This window comes from Engystomops pustulosus, chromosome 5 (assembly GCF_040894005.1).
Source record: "Engystomops pustulosus chromosome 5, aEngPut4.maternal, whole genome shotgun sequence".
NCBI lineage: Eukaryota > Metazoa > Chordata > Amphibia > Anura > Leptodactylidae > Engystomops > Engystomops pustulosus.
In genome coordinates this window covers 134,089,953-134,115,007 of record NC_092415.1, presented here as the reverse complement: position 1 = coordinate 134,115,007, position 25,055 = coordinate 134,089,953, and positions in this window count along the sequence as shown.

Below are 25,055 nucleotides of genomic sequence, written 5' to 3'. Positions count from 1 at the left end.
TAGAATCGTGGTGGTAGGTCCCCTTTAAATCCTGTTTAATTTCTTTCTCCTTCACTTATCCAGCTCTTGTTCTTCTGGCTTTCACGCCTCACTTCTAAGGTCACGTGCCCACTACATCTGGTTCACACATCTTTTCCTTCCCCATTTCTGCTCCTCTGCTGTGGAGGTTCATGCTCATCAGCTAAGCCACTGCAGCAGCAGCAGATTTTTTGGCAGGCAGAATTTTCGTCAGGTTCGGTACACTGAGACTGCCAATGGTGAAGGCTTCTGCTTCTCCTGAAGTTGTGGGAGCCCTGTGGTGCATACCCTAAGTGCCCTCCCCATAATCCGGTCCTGTCATTAGGAAAATAGTAAACATATACAGATGACCCTGTAAATGCATATTCAAGTTGTTCTACGACTCTGTTTGTAATCCCCAATGCAGTGGGATATGGAAGTTTGCTTGGACTGCAAAGGGGTTAGATTGCTTGAATTTACAAACATTTTACCCAACACTTACAATTTTTTTAATTGATTCTTCAATAAAATTACATATCCACTGTCAAGTGAGAAAACTTGCATGATAAGACTATAGGCACAGGTTTTTCTACTTCAAACGCATCAGTTAAATTCCACTTGATGGAGGATATATATTTTTAATATATATTTTAAAAAATCAACCCCAGTGCTGTCTAAATACTTTTATGACTCTAAGCAATTTGTTGTAATATCCTTGCACAATCTAGGTCCTTTATATAGGGGATATGTGGATTGCTAATCGATGGATGGCCCTACCATATTGGAATACTCATACAAATCTATCCTATATGCCCCCACATATTTCTAATCCCTGTTTATGCAGCAGTGGAAGCGGAGTTAGTCTACAGTACCTATAATGCCATACTGCATCTTTCAAGAGTGACTAAATTGCCAAGTCAACACCTGGGTTATTAGCAGATTCAATAACAAAAAAAAGCAGAGCATTGTCTGACAAATAGGTTGGGTTTGGATGTTCTCAGGGGGTAAAATCATAGCACATTGGAAGACCAGTATCATGTCAAGTCTGCTGTGGGACCCATGGGCCTGTGTTCCCATAACATCTTTCACTGAAGAGATTGCAGAAAGGGGGACTGAGGATCAGCATAAGGAGGAATCCCCAGAAAAAAACTATTACTTTGTTAACCCCCTCCTTTAAAATAAAACAATATTTTTGTTGTCTCAGATGCCACTGAAGGCCTTGACCAGGTTGTATATAGTGAGGAAAATAATGCCACACATTGCCATTCGGTTCTTTCAAAGTGTCTAAAACTATGTAGCAGTGTTTTGTGTAAGGGGTTTTCCCCTCTGAGCTGGTGTTGGGGCTATATATTTATGATGTCATAGTGTCATATTTGTAATGTCATCTCTAGAGATGACCAAATGCTCAAGTGCTCATTATTCGAGTCAAACTTTTTCCGATGCTCGAGTGCTCATTTCGAATAACGAACCCCATCAAAGTCAATGGCAGATTCGAGCATTTTCCAAGGGGACGAAGGCTCTGCACAGGGAAGCTTGGCCAAAAACCTGGAAACCTCAGAAAATGATGGAAACACCACAGAAATGGACAGGTAACAGCAGGGGCAGCATGCATGGATGCCTCTGAGGCTGCCTAATCGCAGCATTATGCCAAAATTGTGGACAACAGCATGGCGATGACAGAGTGAGGGGAGATAGCATCTAAAACACCCAATTATTGACCCTGACACTATAGGGGACGGCATGCAGAGGCAGCGGCAGCAGCAGCAGGCTAGAGAGTGGCATGGCGACATACCCCAAGTGGCTTCCAACCAATTTTTAAAAATTCCTTTTGGCGAGGATAACGTGTAGCATTGTACATATCAGTATTTGGCCTGGTTAAGGCAGCAGAGAGGAACCAAAGGAGGTGAGAAAGAAGCGCTGAAATGATTTCCCATGTGAACAAAAGGTTGACGGTATATTTAGTCGATAACACAGCATGGCGGTGACAGAGTGACCAAGTTCCATAACGTATCTGGTGAAACAACCGAAAAATGAGCCTAACACAGCTCGTTTGCTAAGGGGGCAACATGTGGAGGCAGCTATGGAGACGACTTTTTGAGGCAGCTATGGAGACGACATGTGGAGGCTGCTATGGAGACAACATGCGGTGGCAGCTTTGCATGCATTGTGAAAATGAGTGACCTATATAAAACACCAGAAAATCACAGCCGGTAAAACACCCGAAAATGTAGCCTGACACAGCTCATTTGCTAAGGGGACGACGTTTGGAGGCAGCTATAAAGACGACATGTGGAGGCAGCTATAAAGACGACATGTGGAGGCTGTTATAAAGACGACGTGTGGAGACTGCTATAAAGACGACATGTGGAGGCTGTTATAAAGACAACGTGTGGAGACTGCTATGGAGACAATTACATTTGGATACTGCCTGTATGTGGCAGTCCAAAAAAGTTTTCAAAACAGAGGACCGGGTAGGCGACCCTCCAGAAAAATTAAATAGATAGAGTACATAGAGTACCTGTATGTGGCACTCCCAAAACATTTCACAAAGGAGAAATAGCAGGACCGACACCACCCTCTCCGCATGGCGAGAGCGCTGACCCGATGGCGACTAGTTGTGAACTGGCGTCAAAACAGCTGTTCCACGGAGGTGGAATGTGCTGGCAAAACAGGTAAACGATCCCACGAGGAGAGAAGACACGGCACTCACCGGTATAAACAACGTAGACAGCTTTATTCGGACGGAGACAGGACAGGGGTGATGAACGCCACGACTAGGCGACGGGCCATATCGCGCTCAATGCGCTTCCTCAAGCCTCCCAAAACATTTGCAATACTGAGGAACGCGAATGTGGCCCTCAATAAAAATGTAATACATACAGTAGTATAGCTAGAGCCAGTTGGCCCTGGAAAAAAATAGCCACTGTACAAAGAGGAGGAGGAGAAGGAGGAGAATGAGGAGGAGGAGTGCATAGATGATCATTATTCAGGTTGAGCTGCTTTCACCTGGTGGAGAATGGAAATCATGAGAAATCCATGCTTGATTCATCTTGATAAGCGTCAGCCAGTCAGCACTGTCAGTCGAAAGGCGTGTACGCTTATCGGTGATGATGCCACCAGCTGCACTGAAAACCCGCTCTGACACGCTCTAGCGGCACAGCTCCAGTTCGGGCCAGATGTCCAGCTTTGAAACACAGTAGTTGTAGGGAGCTGTGTGAACATTTAGGACAATGGTATGGTCAGCTACGTACTCCCTCACCATCTTTCTGTAAAGATCACCCCTACTCTGCCGAGACTGGGGTGCAGGTGACAAGTGTCTTGCTGGGGTGACAGAAAACTGGCAGAGGCCTTGTAAAACGTACCCCTGCCAGTGCTGGACAAGCTGCCTGCTCGCCTACTCTCCCTCGCTACTTGTCCAGCAGAAGTACGCCCTCTGCCGCTAGCGGTGTCAGATGTGAAAGACTGTTTCAGCTTGTGAACCAGGGCCTGCTGGTATTCATGCACTCACACTCCTTTCCTCTACAGGGATGAGATTGGAAAGATTTTGCTTGTACCTTGGGTCCAGGAGAGTGAATACCCAGTAATCAGTGCTAGAAAAAATTCTTCGAACGTGAGGGTCATGGGATAGGCAGCCTAGCATGAAATCTGCCATATGCGCCAGAGTCCCAACGTGCAAGAATTCACTCCCCTCACTGGCCTGACTCTCCATTTCCTCCTCCTCCTCCAACTCTTCTTCTTCTGCCCATACACGCTGAACAGTTAATAAGGACCGAGCAATGGTCCCCTCTGCTGTCTCGCGGACATTCCCCTCCTCTTCCTTCTCATCCTCCTCCACCTCCTCCGATACGCGCTGAGAAACAAACCGTAGGGTGCTCTGGCTATCAACGAGGAAATCTTCTTACCCCATCTCTTGTGACGAGTGCAAAGCTTCCAACTTCATGCTGACCAGAGAGGTTTTCAACAGGCCAAGCAGCGGGATGGTGAGGCTGATGATGGCGGCATCGCCACTGACCATCTGTGTTGACTCCTCATAGTTACTCAGCACCTGACAGATATCAGACATCCACGTCCACTCCTCATTGTAGACTTGAGGTAGCTGACTGACCTGACTATCAGTTCTGGTGGAAGTTGACATCTGGCAGTCTACAATCGCTCTGCGCTGCTTGGTAAACTCTGGATAACATGGTTAATATGGAATTCCATCTCGTGTGCACGTCACACAACAGTCGGTGAGCGGGCAGTAGGAGGCGGCGCTGCGCTGCACTAAGAGTGGCAGCATCTGTGGTCGACTTTCTGAAATGAGCAGAGATGCGGCGCACCTTTGTGAGCGAATTAGAGAGATTGGGATATGTCTTGAGGAATCGCTGAACTGTCAGATTGAACACATGGGCCAGGCATGGCCCATGTGTCAGTCTCCTGAGTTGCAGAGCCACCACCAGGTTATGGCCGTTGTCACACACAACCATGCCTGGCTTCAGGTTCAGCGGTGCCAGCCACAGATCGGTCTGCGCCATGATGCCCTGGAATAGCTCTTTGGCGGTGTGCCTTTTATCGTATAGGCTCAGCAGATTGAGCACCACCTGCTGTCGCTTAGCGACGGCACTGCTGCTGCGCCTAGAGCTACCGTCTGATGGCGCCATAACCATGGATGGTAATTCGGAGGAGGAGGTGGAAGAGGGGTGGGAGGAGGAAGAGGCATAGAAGGACTGAGAGACCGTGACTGAGGTAGGCCCCGCAATCCTCGACGTCGGCAGTATATGAGCGGCCCCAGGGTCAGATTCGATTACAGGCTCCACCGAGTTAACCCAATGTGCTATCAGCCCGCCAGCACTAGTCCACGTATCCGTGGTTAGGTGGACCTTGTCAGAAACGGCACTGGTCATGGCACGGATGATGTTGTCTGACACGTGCTGGTGCAGGGCTGGGGCGCACATCAGGAAAAGTAGTTGAATGCTGTGCATGGAGACATTGGTGGATGCTGTGGAGGATCGTGGAGGCGAAGGTGTGGTTTTCTAGAGGGAGGTGTTTGGGCCGGGGTCCTGGGCAGGGGGCTGTCAACCCGGCCTATCAACCCAGCTTGGATCTGTCACCTCATCATCCTCCGATCCCTCAGTCTGTTCCCCCCTCAGACTTCATGCCCTGACAACAACTTCACCACTGTCTGACAACTGTGTCTCCTCATCGTCCGACACCTCTTTACACACTTCTTTCACTACATCAACAATGTCATCATCACCCACAGACTGCGACCGCTGGAAAACCTGGGCATCGGGAAAGAGCTCAGCAGCAACCTGAAAAGTGGTTTGTGACTCTGGGAAGGGTCCAGAAAGCCGTTCCTCAGAGTATACTGGATCAAATTCCAAATTTTCCTGGGATGGGGCAGTCTGGGGGGAAGGAGGTTGAGGTGGAGGAGCTGGAGGAGTGCTCACTTGGGTAACATGGATGGACTGCGTGGAAGACTGACTGGTGGACAAATGACTTGAAGCATTGTCCGCAATCCACAACATCACCTGTTCGCACTGTTGTGGCCTCAACAGTGCTCTACCACGAGTCCCAGTAACTTGAGACATGAAGCTAGGGAGTTTAGCTCTGCGGCATTCCCCTCCTCCCTCATCAGCAGGTAGTGTCTCACCCTGCCCAGCACCACAGACTCTGACTCCTGCAGTATTGGATGCCCACGCCCTCGTCCTAAACCCTTAGCCCTCAGGTTCAACATTTTCCAAATAAAAGTCTATTTTATAGACAAAAGAGAAATATAAACTGTAAAATTTTTTTGGTAATTTTTTTTATGTTTGTTTTTTTTGGATTTATAGAAGAACAAAACATGCAGAAGAAATCAGACAGCAACCTCAGAAGATGATTGCTATGGTTAATTTCTAACCAACACAGACAATTTTTTTTAATCAAAGAAAATAAGTTCTGACCGGAGCTCCCGATTCTCTTGCTTCCGTGTGTCTTTCTCTTCCGATATGTCACTCACAAAATAGAGCAGTTCACACTCCTCCAGCACAAATTCCTGAATCCTCCGCTATTCAGACCAACACTCCTGCGTTTTTCCTGTGACCTCCTCTGTATGCAACATATGTTGCGGTAGATTGCTGGAAGAAATTCACCCGCAGATAGCGTAGTACAGTTTAACACTCAGGATTTATTTAAGTTAAAAACAATATGGGACGCCAGCGAGAGGGCGAGAACGTGCAGCTGGCGTCCCATATTGGAGTTTTATATTCGCATTTTTATCGCTCTTTTGTGAGTATGTTTTTAACCTAAATAAATCCTGAGTGTTAAACTGTACTACGCTATCTGCGGGTGAATTTCTTCCAGCGATCTACCGCAACATATGCTGCATACAGAGGAGGTCACAGGAAAAACGCAGGAGTGTTGGTCTGAATAGTGGTATATTCTTATCGGAGGATTCAGGAATTTGTGCTGGAGGAGTGTAAACTGCTCTATTTTGTGAATGACATATTGGAAGAGAAAGACACACAGAAGCAAGAGAATCGGGAGCTCCGGTCAGAACTTATTTTCTTTGTTTTATCATTTGGGGTTTACTGGATCAACCCTTGACTGTTTGTAGCTCCATGAGAGAGGTGTGCAGCACATAGCTATTATTGCTGAATTTTTTTTAAATGTCTTGGTATTGATGTGAACAAAAGATGGTATTTGATTATGCCACACGTGACGTACAGTATGCTTCTCCAGCCGAGACAATGTGGATTGGGATTTCTGGAGACTAGCTTGCTAAACAGTAGCAGGCAGACTAAGCTAGACGAAATTGCATTTGCACCACTGACAGCACACAAAAGGATTTTGTGCTGTAACTTTTACTTTCACTTTTGAAAAAAAAAATTATAAAAATCGGCAGACTGTGCCTAATTCAATCAAATTGTCCCATTTAGCTGTTTGAAATTGATATGTGTGTCACTAAGAGCCAAAAATAACATTCGCTAGTCTCCCTGCAAATTCGCCACAATATGGTACTAGCTGCACTACTAGTGCCAGCAAGCCCAGCCACAAGCAAATAAAAAAATAAATAAATAATGCTATTGTAGCCCTAAAAGACCTGTTGGGTTCTTGTAGAATCACTCCTGCCTAACACTAATCTAATAGAACACCCTAACGCTATCCCTGATCAGCAGCAGCTCTATCCCTAACAGCATCCAGGTAGAGAATGATCCGAGCACCGCGGGCAGAGGCTAGTTAATTCCAGGGTCACCTGATCAGGCCAACCAACCACTGCTATCGACATGTAAGTGTACCACGTGATGCTGGATGTACTGCAGAGCCTCCTGGCTTGTGATTGCCTCTGTTTCTGGCCTCCCAAAAAATCAAAACGGCAGGAGATGCCATTTTACATGATTTTAGAGAAAAAGCAACTTCATATAACTTAGTACACAAATGTCATCATAATGCAACAGATGGTGCTGGAAGGGAATGCATAAGGAGGGTTTGAGACGTCATGACAGATTTTATGAAACTTATGTGTGGAACCTTTGGTAATTAAGGCCGCCTTGCATGACATGTGGAGAATAACAGTCTTTAATGCTCCTTTAGCCCATCCTGGAAAACATATTTGCATATTCCCAGAAACACAGTGGGACTGATTTACTTACCCGATCCTGACGTGATCCCCGAGGTGCGTTCTCAGACGAGGATGAAGTCTGGTGCGATTCTTCAAGATCGTGCAACCATTTTCCTGCATCTTTCGCTTCCCCGCTGAGGTCCGCCACCTTCTTCTTCCTGATGTATGGGAGTACATGTCTTGCGACGCAATCAGTCGGGTTGTCCGTCAGCCACGCCCCCGATTTCGCATGCAAGTCGTTGCGATTGCGCTAAAATCTGATCGCGTGCGCCAAAAACCCCACTCAAATGCGGCGCAAATCAGAAATAGTCGGGAAACCTGAGGAAAATGTGCCATGTGGACCCTTCGTAAATGTGCCCCACTGTGGTTGCATACAAAGGAGATATCAATTTGCTAAGTCCCTGTGTACTAGGGTAAGAGTAAATAATGAAAGGGGTTTTGGGGAACTGATTATTAAGGGCAGGATACAACTGGAGGTTTCTATGAAAACAGTGAATGGAATTTGGAGGTCTTCCTACACATGCTGATAAGATTTAGATTTATTATTAATAGCTGTGAGTGCATAGTTACTACAAAACGCGTTCCCATTATGTTTACGTAAATATGGTATAAACAAAATGTTAGTGGAAAGTAAACTCAGTGGGGCAGATTTATCACCTTTTTTGCGCCTTTTTGTTGTGTTTTTTACGACACATTTAATAAATCAAATTTCTTCTTTTTTTTGGTTTATAAGTAAAAAAATTACCTGTGTGTTTGGCTCTGCACATGTTGTAGATTGTCATGCACAAAATCTGCATCCAATATATATTCGTTTTTTTTTCTCTTTTTTTCCAATCCGTTTTGACTGAGAATTCTGCATGGAAACTGCACATTGATGCAGATTTTCACTCTCCCATAGACTTCAATGGGGAAATTTTTTTTTGTAATTTTGTAACTTCATGTTTATTTTTCATATAATCATTTTGTCAGAAGCATTAGAAGCAGCTGTTCTTGATGTTTTTTTCTTTTTTTTTTCTTTTAAATTGATTCTTTTAACCCCTTCACGCTCCATGGTGGATATATTCGCCACGGAGCTGTGAAGGGTGTATAAAGAGGGCTCACACAGCAAAGACCCATCGCTAACACCCATCACCGGCGGCACTGTAAGCATAGCGGCACATGGCACCGCAATCTTACCTCCGATCGCTGCTCCCCCGAACGTCATCAGCGGGCGGTGATCGGTTGCCATGGTAGCCTCGGGTCTTCGTTTGACCCGAAGCTTAATGGCTTCTGCATAATGGCTGAATGGCTGTGGCTCATTGTAATGTATAGTGTGCAGAAATGCTATATACGGCGATACAGTAGTATTGCAGTATATGGTAGGAATGATCAGACCATCTGGGTTTAATGTACCCTAGATGGTCTAAGATATAGGGAAAAAACTGAAAAAATAAAATATTAAAAGTTCAAATCACCGCCCTTTCCCTAGAACTGATATAAAATATAATAAATAGTAAAAATCACAGACACATTAGGTACCTATGCATCCCAAAATGTAAAACGGTTATAAGCGGCGGTGACCTCCGAGACGAGAAATGGTGCCCAAATGTCCGAAATGCGACTTTTACACCTTTCTATATGATATTAAAAATGTAAAAAAAATTATCAAAATGTTGCACAGTCCTCAAAATGTAAGCAATGAAAATGTCGTCTCATTTCGCAAAAAATAACACCTCCCCCAGCTCCGTACACCAAAGTATGAAAAAGTTATTAGCATCAGAAGATTCTGATTCGTTTAATTTTTGAAAATGTATGAAAATACCATAAACCCTATATAAATTTGGTATCACCGTGATCGTACCAAACCAAAGAATAAAGTAGAAGTGTTATTTGGAGCTCAGAGTGAAAGTCGCAAAAACTGAGCCCACAAGAACGTGACGCATATGCAGGTTTTTTTCTATTTTTCCACATTTGGAATTTTTTCTGGCTTCCCAGTACACGGCATTGAATAATAAATAACATTACGGGAAATTAAAATTTGTTACGCACAAAACAAGCCCTCACACAGGTCTGTACACGGAAAAATGAAAAAGTTATGGATTTTTGAAGATGAAGAGCGAGAAATGAGCGAAAATACCCTGCGTCCTTAATGGGTTAAACAGAAAACAATGATGATAGCTTAACAATATAAACCATCATAATATGGGGTTGTTCACATTAACCCCTCCCACCCTTACCTGAACACATCCCACAGGAGGGAGGTCCCCAGTTATTTCAGTCTCCATATAAGGGCACTCATTGGGAAAAAGCCAAATATAATGGCAATAGCCAATCACTATCTTTTGTCTCTCAGGGGGAGGATCAGGTAACGTATCGCCCTCTATACGCACACAGTGTACGTCAGTGATATACAGTGTAAGGACATGTTGCTGAGCCCCACAAGTTCTCCTTATACAATATGTGATAAAGGAGCAGTAACTGCGGCCACTTCATGTATAGGACACATAGGACATTTCTATATACAAAGCTGAAACAGTACTATTATCATTAAAACATAAAATTATATCCATTTTTTATTATTTTTATATAAAATCCTCCCAAAAAAGAACTATTAGTCTGAAGAATATTCCTAATTGTTAAATGATTGTATGTTGCCAGCAGAATGTTGTCGACTGAAGCTGATTTATAGAATTTTTTCTCATTGAGACTTTTTACAAAAAGTTGCAAATATATGAAAAGGTCTCAAAAACAAACCACAGTGAATAATCTATCTGAGCAAATTTCGACATTAGAAAAATATGGTACAGAATAGAGACATTTTAGGTGCAAAGAACAACACAAATAGAACAACTTAAGATAATTCTGGCCCAATGTTTAAAAACAACCTCTGGATGTGACAGCAGTAGAGATGGGCAAATCAATTCTAACGATTCTAAATTAGTTGCACAAGAGTGATCACAAGATTTAATATATGGCTATAACATCAGACATCAATTTGTCCTGGTGACTCAATGTTTAGCCATGTTGAAAAGTCACTGGGGGTCATTTATTAAGGGGCCGCATTGCGATTTTATGGCGGGTAACCCAAATTTTTCCGTTTTGCACCGATTTCCCCTGAATTGTCCCGGGTTTTTGGTGCATCGGCGCCAGCGTACACGCGCCGGAAATCAGGGGGCTTGGCCGAACGAAAACCCGACGGATTCGGAAAAAACGCTGCATTTAAAAAAAGTGTCGCTTGACACACGCTTATCTGCACCCAGCAACAGATCGTGAACTCCGGCGGACCTCGGCGGACTTCAGCTCAGCAGCGACACCTGGTGGACGTCGGAGGAACTGCCTTAGTGAATCGCCAGAAGACCCGAATCCACCGCAGAGAATGCGCCGCTGGATGGCGAATGCACCGGGTAAATAAATCTGCCCCACTGTGTATGCCCTGCATATTGCAGCAGCATCAGTTACATTACCAACACACTGGTTTATATCCAAACCATTTGCTTTCAGTGCATTCTTGAGAAGTTCAAGGAATCCTCTTCCTGCAGAGTCTGTGCAACAGCTAGAAGCCGTTCCTGGATACCTTTTAGCTTGTGAACATGCTGAATTATAAGTGAACACTGGTCCCTTGATGAAATATCTTGTGTTGTGTCCAGAAAACATGACCCTTTCTTTTACTTCTTCAGTGACTGTCTTTTTAATTAAAGAGGCAATTACTTGGATGACATTGTTTGCCATTGTTTTTGATAAGAAGGTCAATGCACTTCCACGACCTTTAATCCATGTTTTGTGTATCTGCTGGCTTTTCTTGACAACTTTGTCTAAATGTCTCTTCAACAGTGGATCATATTTACTAAGCAGTATTATTAATTCTAAAAAGTTCCCATGGTGTAGGAGTGAATCAAACAAGGAATGTGCAGCTTCAGATGTACTTCCCCTGTAGCTTAATCCTCGCTTACCAATGAGTTTAATGACTTCAATCACTCTTTCAATCATTTGTCTGTTATTTTTAATTTCCTCTCTTCTCTTGTGTGTGTGTGAAACAGTAATTCACCAATGTCCTTATGCTTCACAGTTTGCATATGAGCCTCTGCACAAGAGGTGTGGTGCTTACTGTTTTCATGCTCCAGGATTCGTTGGTATGAATGCATCCAGTCTCTCATTCCATCTATAAATACACTTTTTTCACTTAATTTGATATATGCCAAGCAAATTGTGCAGTAGAGTGCATTTGCTTAGCTGTTGTAAGATGTAAGCCACTGACGCTGGGAACCATTTTTCCTGAAAAATACCTTTTTAGCTACAAATGGTAGACTGTCATCCTCAAAAGGTTGTATTGGATGCAACTGGAAAAAAAATGCTCTCTTTTTCCTTTGGTCTAACAAAAAGATCAAAAGCTTTAGTTGGTTGTTGTTCTTTAGCTTTTACATTGGAGCTTTCAATATCTCCTCCTCTCCCCTCTCTATAAGTGTGCGTTACAGAAGACCACTCTACAGGCAGCCCGCAGTTTCTTCTTGTCTTCCTTGTACTGCATATGGTGAGGGAAGAAACTCTGCACTGGAATAGGCCATTGCTAATCTTCCTTCTATTAATGATTTTTTTGCAGAAGGCATTTGTACACGATTCACTGCTTCGTGTTTTCCTCCAGTTTTTGATCCCTGTGCTGTATCAAAAGCAATTTAAAAGCTGCTGCTCCTTCTAATGACTGCTGTGCTAGAGGAAGGTTACTTACAGAAAAGCCTTTGAATAGGTCAGATAATTTAGAACACTTTTGTGCTTCTGAAGCCAAAAGCAGTTTTTTATTTTCACATAATTTTTCGGCCCCACCTTTGGGTTTTCTTTTTCACTCCATCTATTAAATTAAATACATTTAACTACTATATATTGTGTAGTAGGGTGTATTTTATATAGGCATATTTTGTCATATATTTATCATACCAATAGCTTTCTGTCCACCCCATGCCTTATGCCTCTTTACTAGTCACAGTTTATGTCATGGGGGGACATCATCTCAAGTCCTTTAGCCTCTTAAAAATAGCAAACTGTACTCCATGCATGTATCTGACCACATGAAGTCACAGAAGCCTACAGGGACTTCTACTCCTCTCCTTCCTCTATGGAGGCTGCTGTGATTTCATGTAATCACACACGTGGTGTACAGTTTGCTATTCTTAGAAGTCTTACGGACCTGCACAGTGTAAAAAATGTACATAATATCTCCCATCTGTACATAGAGCTTTATATGTCTGAAGTTGAATATCCCTCAGAACAATGAGGCAGAGCAGTGATTTGAAGAGACACAGAGCTGTCATTCATAATAATGGGGCATGGTTCACTGCCAGCCTGGGAGAGAGAAGAGTCACAAACACCAGACATGAGTCACAAAGCTAATTTGCATATTAGAAAAACATCTGTAATTAAGGTACAGTGCTCCACTGGCAGTTAATTTAAGGTGAAATGGGGAGGACTTGTAACCCTTTATCATCAGGAATTGTTAGACAGCCAATGGCTGTTTCTTTCTGGTGGACTTTCTTGTAGGCTGTATTTGTCAAAGATGGTCTAGAACATCTGTCACTATATTGCTCCCTGTGGATAAGAATAACCACTAAAATACTGCCCCCATGTACAAAAATATAACTACTATAATACTGCCCCCATGTACAAGAATATAACTACTATAATACTGCCCCCTATGTACAAGAATATAACTACTATAATGCTGCCACCTATGTACAAGAATATAACTACTATAATACTGCCCTCTATGTACAAGAATATAACTACTATAATACTGCCCCCTATGTACAAGAATATAACTACTATAATACTGCCCCCTGTGTACAAGAATATAACTGCTATAATACTGCCCCCTATGTACAAGAATATAACTATTATAATACTGCCCCCCATGTACAAGAATATAACTACTATACTACTGGCCCCTATGTACAAGAATATAACTACTATAATACTGCCCACTATGTACAAGAATATAACTACTATAATACTGCCCCCTATGTACAAGAATATAACTACTATAATACTGCCCCCTATGTACAAGAATATAACTATTATAATACTGCCCCCCATGTACAAGAATATAACTACTATACTACTGGCCCCTATGTACAAGAATATAACTACTATAATACTGTCCCATATGTACAGGAATATAACTACTATAATACTGCCCCTATGTACAAGAATATAACTACTATAATACTGCCCCCTATGTACAAGAATATAACTACTATAATTCTGCCCCCAATGTACAAGAATATAACTACTATAATACTGTCCCCTATGTACAGGAATATAACTACTATAATACTGCCCCATGTGTACAAGAATATAACTTCTATAATACTGCCCCCTATGTACAAGAATATAACTACTATAATACTGTCCCCTATGTACAGGAATATAACTACTATAATACTGCCCCTATGTACAGGAATATAACTACTATAATACTGCCCCCTATGTACAAGAATATAACTGCTATAATACTGCCCCCTATGTATAGCAGTTGTTTTAGAGTAATGATGGGGTAATTAGACGGCAGCAGCACTAGTTTTACAATATGGAGCTACCCAAAGGAATTCTGCAACCTGTAGCCCCATGGCTTCAGTTCTTTCTCCTAATATAGGACTGCTGCCACTCCATTTATAACATGCACAAAGCCCTGATTGATACTTTAAATAAAACGATTGATACTTTACATCTGAATTCTTTACCAAGAGGGAGTGGGAGAAGTCTTGTGTAAATTAAAGGTTACTTTTCTCACTAAAGCAGTATAGCTGCACATACTAATGTAAAAATCTCCCTAGCCTTCACCCACTTATTACACTGTTAAATTTCTAGCTTTATCGAAACATACCGATTGACAGACCTAGATTACAGCGGTCCAGCGTATGTATAATGGGGCCATCCAAGGCCCTCCCCGCTTTTCAGTTTTTCTCCTGGACCACCACTGGGTAATGGCAGTCTTAATACTGCCTCATAAGACAGCTTTAGATGAGTACAATACAATAAATGGACTGCTGTAAGCTAGGTCCATTGATCGGACGGCTATGTTCCTCAGAGTGGCAAAGCTTTTCAGTATTTTCCAATAAAGCTAGAAATTTAGTGCAATAACTGGGGGAGGGCTAGGGAGATTCTTACAGCAACTCCTTCTCACTTGTTGATGCATTAGTCTTCCTCAGATGTTGTTGGCTCCTTACATCCCATCTGCACAAAGCGATCCTAAAGATACCACAGTCTTTTCCCCTAGAGTGTCACTAGAATAACAGTTTTCTCCTAAATAATCATACCACTTGTACTACAACTGAGCATACCCTGAATAAATCATTAAAATTTAATTATGTGTAATATATGGAGCCCCTTTAATTTACTATAATACATTTACCAGGGTAAGTACAAGACCCTAATTTGGTCACCCATATTGTACTTATCCATTTCTCTGTAGTTTGCAGGAGCTCCAGCAGAACTCTGTCCTTCCTGTGTTTCAGGGGGCAGGGCAGTCATTACTGGATGCACAATAAATGTTCTTGGTACACCCCTCCAACCACTGATATGGGAGTGGTTATATTGGAAGGGTTAGCATTAGAGATGAGCGAGTATACTCGTCCGAGCTTGATGCTCGTTCGAGTATTAAGGTACTCGAGACGGCTCGTTGCTCGGACGAGTATTTCCCCTGCTCGAGATCGAGCATTTAATTAAAAAAACACAGTGAAGAACAATTAAGAATAGAATAAAAACAGTGAACACAGTGAACACAGGATCATTTAAGTGAAAAACACAGTGAAGAACACAGTGAAGAATAGATTACAGATGTTCGGCACATCTGCTTACTTGTCGGAAGATACGCGCGGAACGGTGCGAACAAAATAGTATGTGAAGAACAATATATATGTGTGAAGAACACGGTGAGCAGCACAGAGACATGGGGCAGCGGCAGCACGGAGACATCGAGGGGCACGGGGAGACATCGAGGGGCACGGGGAGACATCGAGGGGCACGGAGACATCGAGGGGCACGGAGACATCGAGGGGCACGGAGACATCGAGGGGCACGGAGACATCGAGGGGCACGGAGACATCGAGGGACACGGAGACATCGAGGGGCACGGAGACATCGAGGGGCACGGGGAGACATCGAGGGGCACGGAGACATCGAGGGGCACGGAGACATCGAGGGGCACGGAGACATCGAGGGGCACGGAGACATCGAGGGACACGGAGACATCGAGGGGCACGGAGACATCGAGGGGCACGGGGAGACATCGAGGGGCACGGGGAGACATCGAGGGGCACAGAGACATCGAGGGGCACGGAGACATCGAGGGACACGGAGACATCGAGGGGCACGGAGACATCGAGGGGCACGGGGAGACATCGAGGGGCACGGGGAGACATCGAGGGGCACGGAGACATCGAGGGGCACGGAGACATCGAGGGACACGGAGACATCGAGGGGCACGGAGACATCGAGGGGCACGGGGAGACATCGAGGGGCACGGAGACATCGAGGGGCACGGAGACATCGAGGGGCACGGAGACATCGAGGGGCACGGAGACATCGAGGGGCACGGAGACATCGAGGGGCACGGAGACATCGAGGGGCACGGGGAGACATCGAGGGGCACGGAGACATCGAGGGGCACGGAGACATCGAGGGGCACGGGGAGACATCGAGGGGCACGGAGACATCGAGGGGCACGGGGAGACATCGAGGGGCACGGAGACATCGAGGGGCACGGAGACATCGAGGGGCACGGAGACATCGAGGGGCACGGGGAGACATCGAGGGGCACGGGGAGACATCGAGGGGCACGGAGACATCGAGGGGCACGGAGACATCGAGGGGCACGGAGACATCGAGGGGCACGGGGAGACATCGAGGGGCACGGAGACATCGAGGGGCACGGAGACATCGAGGGGCACGGAGACATCGAGGGGCACGGGGAGACATCGAGGGGCACGGAGACATCGAGGGGCACGGAGACATCGAGGGGCACGGAGACATCGGGGAGACTTCAGTGGAAGAAGAGCAGCGGATCCCGGGACAGCGTATCTCCCGACAAGTAAGCAGATGTGCAGAACATCTGCAATCTATTCTTCACTGTGTTTTTCACTTAAATGATCCTGTGGTCACTGTTTTTATTCTATTCTTCACTGTTCTTCACATCTGTTAACTTGTCGGGAGATAATATACGCGCGGAACAGTGAAGAATAGATTGCAGATGTTTGCATACATCTGCTAACTTATCAGAAGACATTCTTTTTCAATTAATTAACACATTTTATTCCCGAACCATGGTCCCTTTGAAAAATGCTCGAGTCTCCCATTGACTTCAATGGGGCTCGTTATTCGAGACGAGCACTCGAGCATCTGGAAAAGTTCGTCTCGAATAACGAGCACTCGAGCATTTTAGTGCTCGCTCATCTCTAGTTAGCATACATTAATGACAGTATGGCCCTACTAGTCCATCCACTGGAAGCCTCCCCTCTAATATTTTTATAAACTGTGCAGTGCCTATGCTCTCCCACCCCCAATATTCATATAAACTGTGCAGTGCAGCAGTGTCCATCCACTCCCCCCCAATATGGATTCTGTGCAGTGCCCATCTGTCTCCCCCCTGATATAATTATAATCTGTGCAGTGCCTACCCCTACCTGCCCCAATACAGGCAGTCTCCGGTTTAAGTACAAGATAGGGTCCATAGGTTTGTTCTTAAGTTGAATTTGTATGTAAGTGGAAACTGCATATTTTATAATTGTAGATCCAGACAAAAAACATTTTTGCCCCAGTAACCATTGTAGTTTATTTTTTTTTTCCTGTAATTGGACCAAGGATCATTAATAAAGGTTCATTACAGACACCTTACAGCTGATCAATGCAGTCTGGGACTATAGTAACAACCAGAGCACTTCACCAGAGGTCACAGGGGGCAGAGGGGGCCGTCTTTAACTAGGGTCGTCTGTTAATTAGGTGTCCTTAAGGAAGGGACAGCCTGTATACTAATAAGTGCCCATCCGTCCCAAACCCCTCCCCCGCAATATACTCATAATCTGTACAGTGCCCATCTGTCCCAATCCCACCCCCCCCCCCGCAATATACTCATAATCTGTACAGTGCGCATCTGTCCCAACCCCCCCCCCCAGCAATATACTCATAATCTGTACAGTGCCCATCCGTCCCAATCCCCCCAAAATATACTCATAATCTGTGCAGTGCCCATCCGTCCCAATCCCCCTCGCAATATACTCATTATCTGTACAGTGCCCATCCATCCCAATCCCCCCTCCCCCCGCAGTAAACTCATAATCTGTACGGTGCACATTAGGCCCAATCCCCCCCCCCCTGCATTATACTCATAATCTGTACAATGCCCATCCATCCCAAACCCCCCCCCCACAATATACTCATAATCTGTACACTGCCCATCCGTCCCAATCCCCCCCTCCCCGCAATATACTCATAATCTGTACAGTGCCCATCCATCCCAACCCCCCCCCACCGCAATATACTCATAATCTGTATGGTGCACACCCATCTTAATCCCCCCCCCCGCAATATACTCATGATCTGTACAGTGCCCATCCATCCCAAACCCCCCCTGCAATATAATCATAATCTGTACAGTGCCCATCCGTCCCAATCCCCCCTCCCCCCGCAATATACTCATAATCTGTACAGTGCCCATCTGTCCCAATCCCCCCCACGATATACTCATAATCTGTACAGTGCGCATCCATCCCAATCCCCCCCCAATATACTTACAATCTGTGCAGTGCCCATCCGTCCCAATCCCCCCTGCAATATACTCATAATCTGTACAGTGCCCATCCGTCCCAATCCCCCCCCCCCCGCAAAATACTCAGAATCTGTGCAGTCCCCATCCATCCCAATCCCCCCCTTCGCAATATACTCATAGGGGGTCATTTAATAAGGGCCCGATTTGCGTTTTCGCAAAGTGTTACCCGAATATTTCCGATTTGCGCCGATTTCCCTTGAATTGCCCCGGGATTTTGGCGCACGCGATCGGAGTGTGGCGCATCGGCGCTGGCATGCACGCGACGGAAATCGGAGGGCATGGCCGAACGAAAACCCGACGGATTAGGAAAAAACGTCGCATTTAAAGAAAAAAATCTGTTGTGGAGCTTGCACTTACCTTCACTCAGCCCGGCTCGGTGAACTCCAGTGCGTTCCGATGCTTTTCAGCGCAGCAGAGATGGCGGAGGAACTGCCTTAATAAATCCCGGCCGGACCCGAATCCAGCGCAGAGAACGCGCCGCTGGATCGCGAATGTACTCGGTAAGTAAATCTGCCCCATAATCTGTGCACTGCCAGTGCCCATAAGACCCAAAACACACACATTATACTCATCTGTGCCTATCCAGCTCTGATACCCCCTCCCCCTCAAAGCAGTAAGCACCTCACAATTCATTTTATAAGTATTGGTGGTACTGTGGCAGTATTTATTCATGTTGGACACCCCCTGCAGCTGCTCGAGTACAAGTTGCTTTGCGCTTGTAAAAAAATAAATAATAAAGTAAACCTACCTAGCTACCACTGGCAAAAGGTCCCACTCCGCTTCTTCAGGCCGCTCCCAAGCACTCGGCGCACAGCACAGCCGTAGGATGACATCTGTGCGTGCCAGCGCGGGACTGCTTCACACTCCGCACGCTGCTGAGCAGCCTGCGCAATGATGTCAGCAGCGTGTGAAGCAGCCGGCCTTGGGGAAGTGACGTCTAGTCACAGTGTTCAGTGTACTGTTTACACTTGTCGGTCCAGCACGATCAGTGGCCGCGTAGCACCAGCGCTGCACTGCCTGCTGGTGCGGTGCCTCACCTGCGGTCGGCCCGGCTGGCCTCAGACTGCCCTCAGACCGGCCCCAGATCGGCCCCGGACCTGATGGCCCACCGGTGAACGACCCCAGTGGGTTGAATAGCCTGTCTGCTCCTGTCACTATATGGCTGTTTTCTTCACTGTGTGGCGGTAGTATTCCTCACTGTATGGCGGTAGTGTTCCTCACTATATGGCGGTAGTGTTCCTCACTGTATGGCGATAGGGATACCAAATTTTTATGGGTTTTATAATGTTTTCATGCAGTTACAAAAATTAAAACCTCTTATCCCCAAAAAAATATTTTATTTTGCCATCTTCTGGCGCTAATAACTTTTTTATATGTACGGAGCTGTGGGCAGTGTAATTTTTTGTGACTTTTGATGATGTTTTAATTGCTATCATTTTAAAGACTCTACGACCTTTTGACCACTTTTTATAGAATTTTTAATATTTTTTAAAATGGCAAAAAAGTACCATTTTCGACTTTGGCCGCTAATTTCCATTACAGGTTAAACGCAGTGAAAAACTGTTATTATATTTTGATAGATCGGGCATTTTCGGCACGGTGACCGCTAACTTGTTTATGATTTTTACTGTTTATTTGTTTTTATATCAGTTCTAGTGAAAGGGGGATGAATTTTTAGTTTTTTTATTATAATTTTTTTTTTCACTTTTTGTATTTTTACTATTTTTCAGAATCCCTAGGTTATTTTAACTGATCGATCCTATCATGTACTGCCATTACAGTATGGCAGTATATGGGGATTTCCCTCCTTATTCACTACAATGTCCCAATCGCACATTGTAATGAAGGGGTTAAACAGAGGAAGCCTCAGGTCTTTGGAAGACCCAGGGCTGTCATGGCAACGAATCACCACTCCCTGTTGACGTCACGGGGAGCTACGATATTAGGCAAGATGGCGACGCCCATACACCGCCATCTTTTTGAAGCCGCCAGCAGCTTTTCTGGCAGAATTGTGCGGGTGTTACCAGCAATATGCAACAAAGACTTACCAGCTATGGAGAGGGCTCAGCCCGTGAGCTCTCTCCATGAACCCATACCCGGCATGTGACGTACCCTTACGTCACATGCTGTGATTCGTTATGATTCAATTCAGTTCAAATGGAATTTTCACAGAAAATTTGGCGAACCAGGTCAAATTGAATTGAGATAAATTCGGTCATCTCTAGACTACAGTATAAATCAATGCAATGTTAGCACAGTCTTACATCGCTTTCACATAGTTTACAAAAATGTGGTGTAAACAATGCATTGACATTATGTAGGGGCAGATTTACTTACCTGGTCCATTCGCGATCCAGCGGCGCGTTCTCTGCAGTGGATTCAGGTCCGGCCGGGATTTATTAAGGTAGTTCCTCCGCCGTCCACCAGGTGGCGCTGCTGCACTGAAGTCCGCCGAGGCCCGCCGAAATGCACTGAAGTTCACCGACCTATACCTGGTGAAGGTAAGCGCGAGTCCCGCGACAATTTTTTTAAAAACATGTCACGGTTTTTCCGAATCCGTCGGGTTTTTGCTCTGCCACGCCGAGTGGCAGAACATCTTTGACACAGATAGAGAGATGATGAATTATATAATAGGGAAAAAAAATGAGTGTTTAACAGTGTATGATATTTGAATATAAATATTAGAATATAAAGCACAATTCCCCATGCTTGCTTTGATACAATGGGTTTGGAAGAGGATTAAAAATACATTAGGGTTAAAAGGGTATTTTAGGATTTTACCAATATGGGGATTAAATAAATGGGCTTTGGCCCCATCCACCAGGTATTGGAACTAGGGAATCTAAGATCTTATGAAGAATTGTTGGCCGATTTCCATCTCAGTATGAGCAACAGTTTTTTTTATGCTCAGCTCAGGTACGCCATGTGTGTCCGTCAAAGGGAGGAGGATTTTAAGGAACAGGTCCATCCATTAGAGGCATATTTTACTCCACAGGTAGATAAAAGAGCTATGACGTCCATGGTTTATGATACTCTATGACGTCCAGGATTTATGAGACTCAACAAAAAAGCAATGAGTATCCTCCTGCTAAGGAATGTTTTGAAACATGGAGAAAGATGGAGGAGTGGGCAGACTCATTGCATATGATCAAAAACAATCACTAAAAATATGTCATACATTGTAACTCAATTATTTATAGTACATAGAGTACATTATAAAATGAGGAAAAATGTCCTAGATGTGATTTGCTGGATGCGGACTTGATTCATATGCTCTGGAGGTGCCCAAAATTCCATTGCTACTGGAGGGAGGTAATGGATAAACTGCAACTGATATTTGATTCTAATATTCTGTTAAGTGTACAGGTGTGTATTTTAGGTACAAGAATGGGTATAGGGGGAACGGTAAAAAATATTATCTGTATACTGAAAGGTCTCTTAACAGCAAGGAAATTAATTCTCTATCACTGGAAAGATAGTGAACCACCTAAGATGATGGAATGGGAAGCAAGGTTTGACCTTGTGTGTCATGCAGACAGGCAGGATGCACTAGAAAAAGGTTGCACAGCAGAAAGGGTTTGGGAAGTGTGGTTAAACAGGATGCATTACACTCACCGGCCACTCTATTAGGTACACCATGCTAGTAACGGGTTGAACCCCTTTTGCCTTCAGAACTGCCTCAATTCTTCGTGGCATAGATTCAACAAGGTGCTGGAAGCATTCCTCAGAGATTTTGGTCCATATTGACATGATGGCATCACACAGTTGCCGCAGATTTGTCGGCTGCACATCCATGATGCGAATCTCCCGTTCCACCACATCCCAAAGATGCTCTATTGGATTGAAATCTGGTGACTGTGGAGGCCCTTTGAGTACAGTGAACTCATTGTCATGTTCAAGAAACCAGTCTGAGATGATTCCAGCTTTATGACATGGCGCATTATCCTGCTGAAAGTAGCCATCAGATGTTGGGTACATTGTGGTCATAAAGGGATGGACATGGTCAGCAACAATACTCAGGTAGGCTGTGGCATTGCAACGATGCTCAATTGGTACCAGGTGGCCCAAAGAGTGCCTAGAAAATATTCCCCACACCATGACACCACCACCACCAGCCTGAACTGTTGATACAAGGCAGGATGGATCCATGCTTTCATGTTGTTGAAGCCAAATTCTGCCCTACCATCTGAATGTCGCAGCAGAAATTGAGACTCATCAGATCAGGCAACGTTTTTCCAATCTTCTACTGTCCAATATCGATGAGCTTGTGCAAATTGTAGCCTCAGTTTCCTGTTTTTAGCTGAAAGGAGTGGCACCCGGTGTGGTCTTCTGCTGCTGTAGCCCATCTGCCTCAAAGTTCGACGTACTGTGCGTTCAGAGATGCTCTTCTGCCTACTTGGTTGTAACTAGAGATGAGCGAACATACTCGTTCGAGCATTAGCGTACTCGAATACTTCGCCCGCTCGAGAAAATGGCATCTCCCGCCGATTTTTGGCGGCCAGAAACAGAGCCAATCACAAGCCAGGAGACTCTGCACTCCACCCAGCATGACGTGGTACCCTTACACGTCGATAGCAGTGGTTGGCTGGCCTGATCAGGTGACCCTGGAATAGACTAGCCCCTGCCCGCGCTGCTCGGATCATTCTCTGTCTGGATGCCGCTAGGGAGAGAGCTACTGATGGTCAGGGAAAGCGTTAGGGTGTTCAATTAGAATAGTGTTAGGCAGGAGTGATTCTACAAGAACCCAACAGCCCTTCTTAGGGCTACAATAACGTTTTATTTTACTTTTTTTTGGTTTGCCTGTGGCTGGGCTTGCTGCCATTAGTAGTGCAGCTAGTACCATATTGTGAGTAATTTGCAGGGAGACTTGCTACCGTTGTGTTTAGCTCTTAGTGACACACATATCCACCTCAAACACCGAAGTGGGACAATTTATTAGGGGTTTGATTTGAATTAGGCAGAGTCTGCTGATTTATTTTTTTTACGTTTATTTCTTTTTATAACTCAAAGTCATCTGGCAAAGCAGTGTGCTTTCAGTGTAGGCTAGAAAATAGCCATAGGAGAACCCCAACGGCTTATGTAGGCCTACAATAGCGTTATATTTTCCTTTTTTTTTGGTTTGCTTGTGGCTGGGCTTACTGCCATTAGTAGTGCAGCTAGTACCATATTGTGAGTAATTTGCAGGGAGACTTGCGACCGTTGTGTTTAGCTCTTAGTGACACACATATCCACCTCAAACACCGAAGTGGGACAATTTATTAGAGGTGTGATTTGAATTAGGTAGAGTCTGCTGATTTATTTTTTTTTTACATTTATTTCTTTTTATAACTCAATGTCATCAGGCACAGCACAAAATCCAGTTGTGTGCTGTCAGTGTAGGTTAGAAACTAGCCATAGCAATAGGATAGCATCGTTTTGTTTAAAAAAAAAAAAATAATAATAATTTGGAAAATGTTTAACCCGAGGGCTAGGGGTAGAGGACGAGGGCGTGGACTTGGGCGTCCAACTACTGCAGGGGTCAGAGGCTGTGGTCCTGGGCGGGGTGAGACACCACCTGCTGATGAGGGAGCAGGGGAACGCCACAGAGCTACACTCCCTAGGTTCATCATGTCTCAAGTTACTGGGACTCATGGTAGAGCACTTTTGAGGCCAGAACAGTGCGAAGAGTTGATGTCGTGGATTGCGGACAATGCTTCTAGCCATTTGTCCACCAGTCAGTCTTCCACGCAGTCCACCCATGTCACCGAAATCAGCACTCCTCCAGCTCCTCCACCTCAGCCTCCTTCCCCCCAGTCTGCCCCCTCCCAGCAAAATTTGGCATTTGAACCGGCATACTCTGAGGAACTGTTTTGTGGACCCTTCCCACAGTCACAAACCACTTGTCCGGTTGCTGCTGAGCTATTTTCCGATGCCCAGGTTTTCCACCGGTCGCAGTCTGTGGGTGATGATGACATTGACGTAGTGGAAGAAGTGTGTAAAGAGGTGTCGGACGATGAGGAGACACGGTTGTCAGACAGTGGTGAAGTTGTTGTCATGGCAGGAAGTCCGAGGGGGGAGCAGACTGAGGGATCGGAGGATGATGAGGTGACAGACCCAAGCTGGGTTGATAGGCCGGGTGAACACAGTGCTTCTGAGACAGAGGCAAGTCCTATAGCAGAACAGGTTGGAAGAGGCAGTGGTGGGGCCAGACAGAGAGGCAGGGCCAGAGCTGGTGCATCAGCGCCAAATGTTTCCCATAGTCAAGCTCCCATGGCGAGGGCTAGATTTTCAGAATTCTGGAGGCTCTTTAAAGAAACACCGGATGACCGACGGACTGTGGTGTGCAACCTGTGCCAAACCAGGATCAGCAGGGGTTCCACCACTACTAGCTTAAATACCACCAGTATGCGCAGGCATATGAATGCTAAACACCCCACTCAATGGCACCAAGCCCGTTCACCTACGGCCGGGCACACCACTGCTCCTTCTCCTGGGTCATCTGCTAGTCAGCCCCCTGCCCAGGACCCTGGCCCAAACACCTCCCGTGCGAAAACCCCATCTTCGCCTCCACGATCCTCCACAGCATCCACCAGCGTTCAGCTCTCCATACCCCAGACGCTGGTGTGCAAAAGGATGTATAGTGCAACCCACCCACACGTCCAAGCCCTCAACGTCCACATCTCCAAACTGCTTAGCCTGGAGATGTTG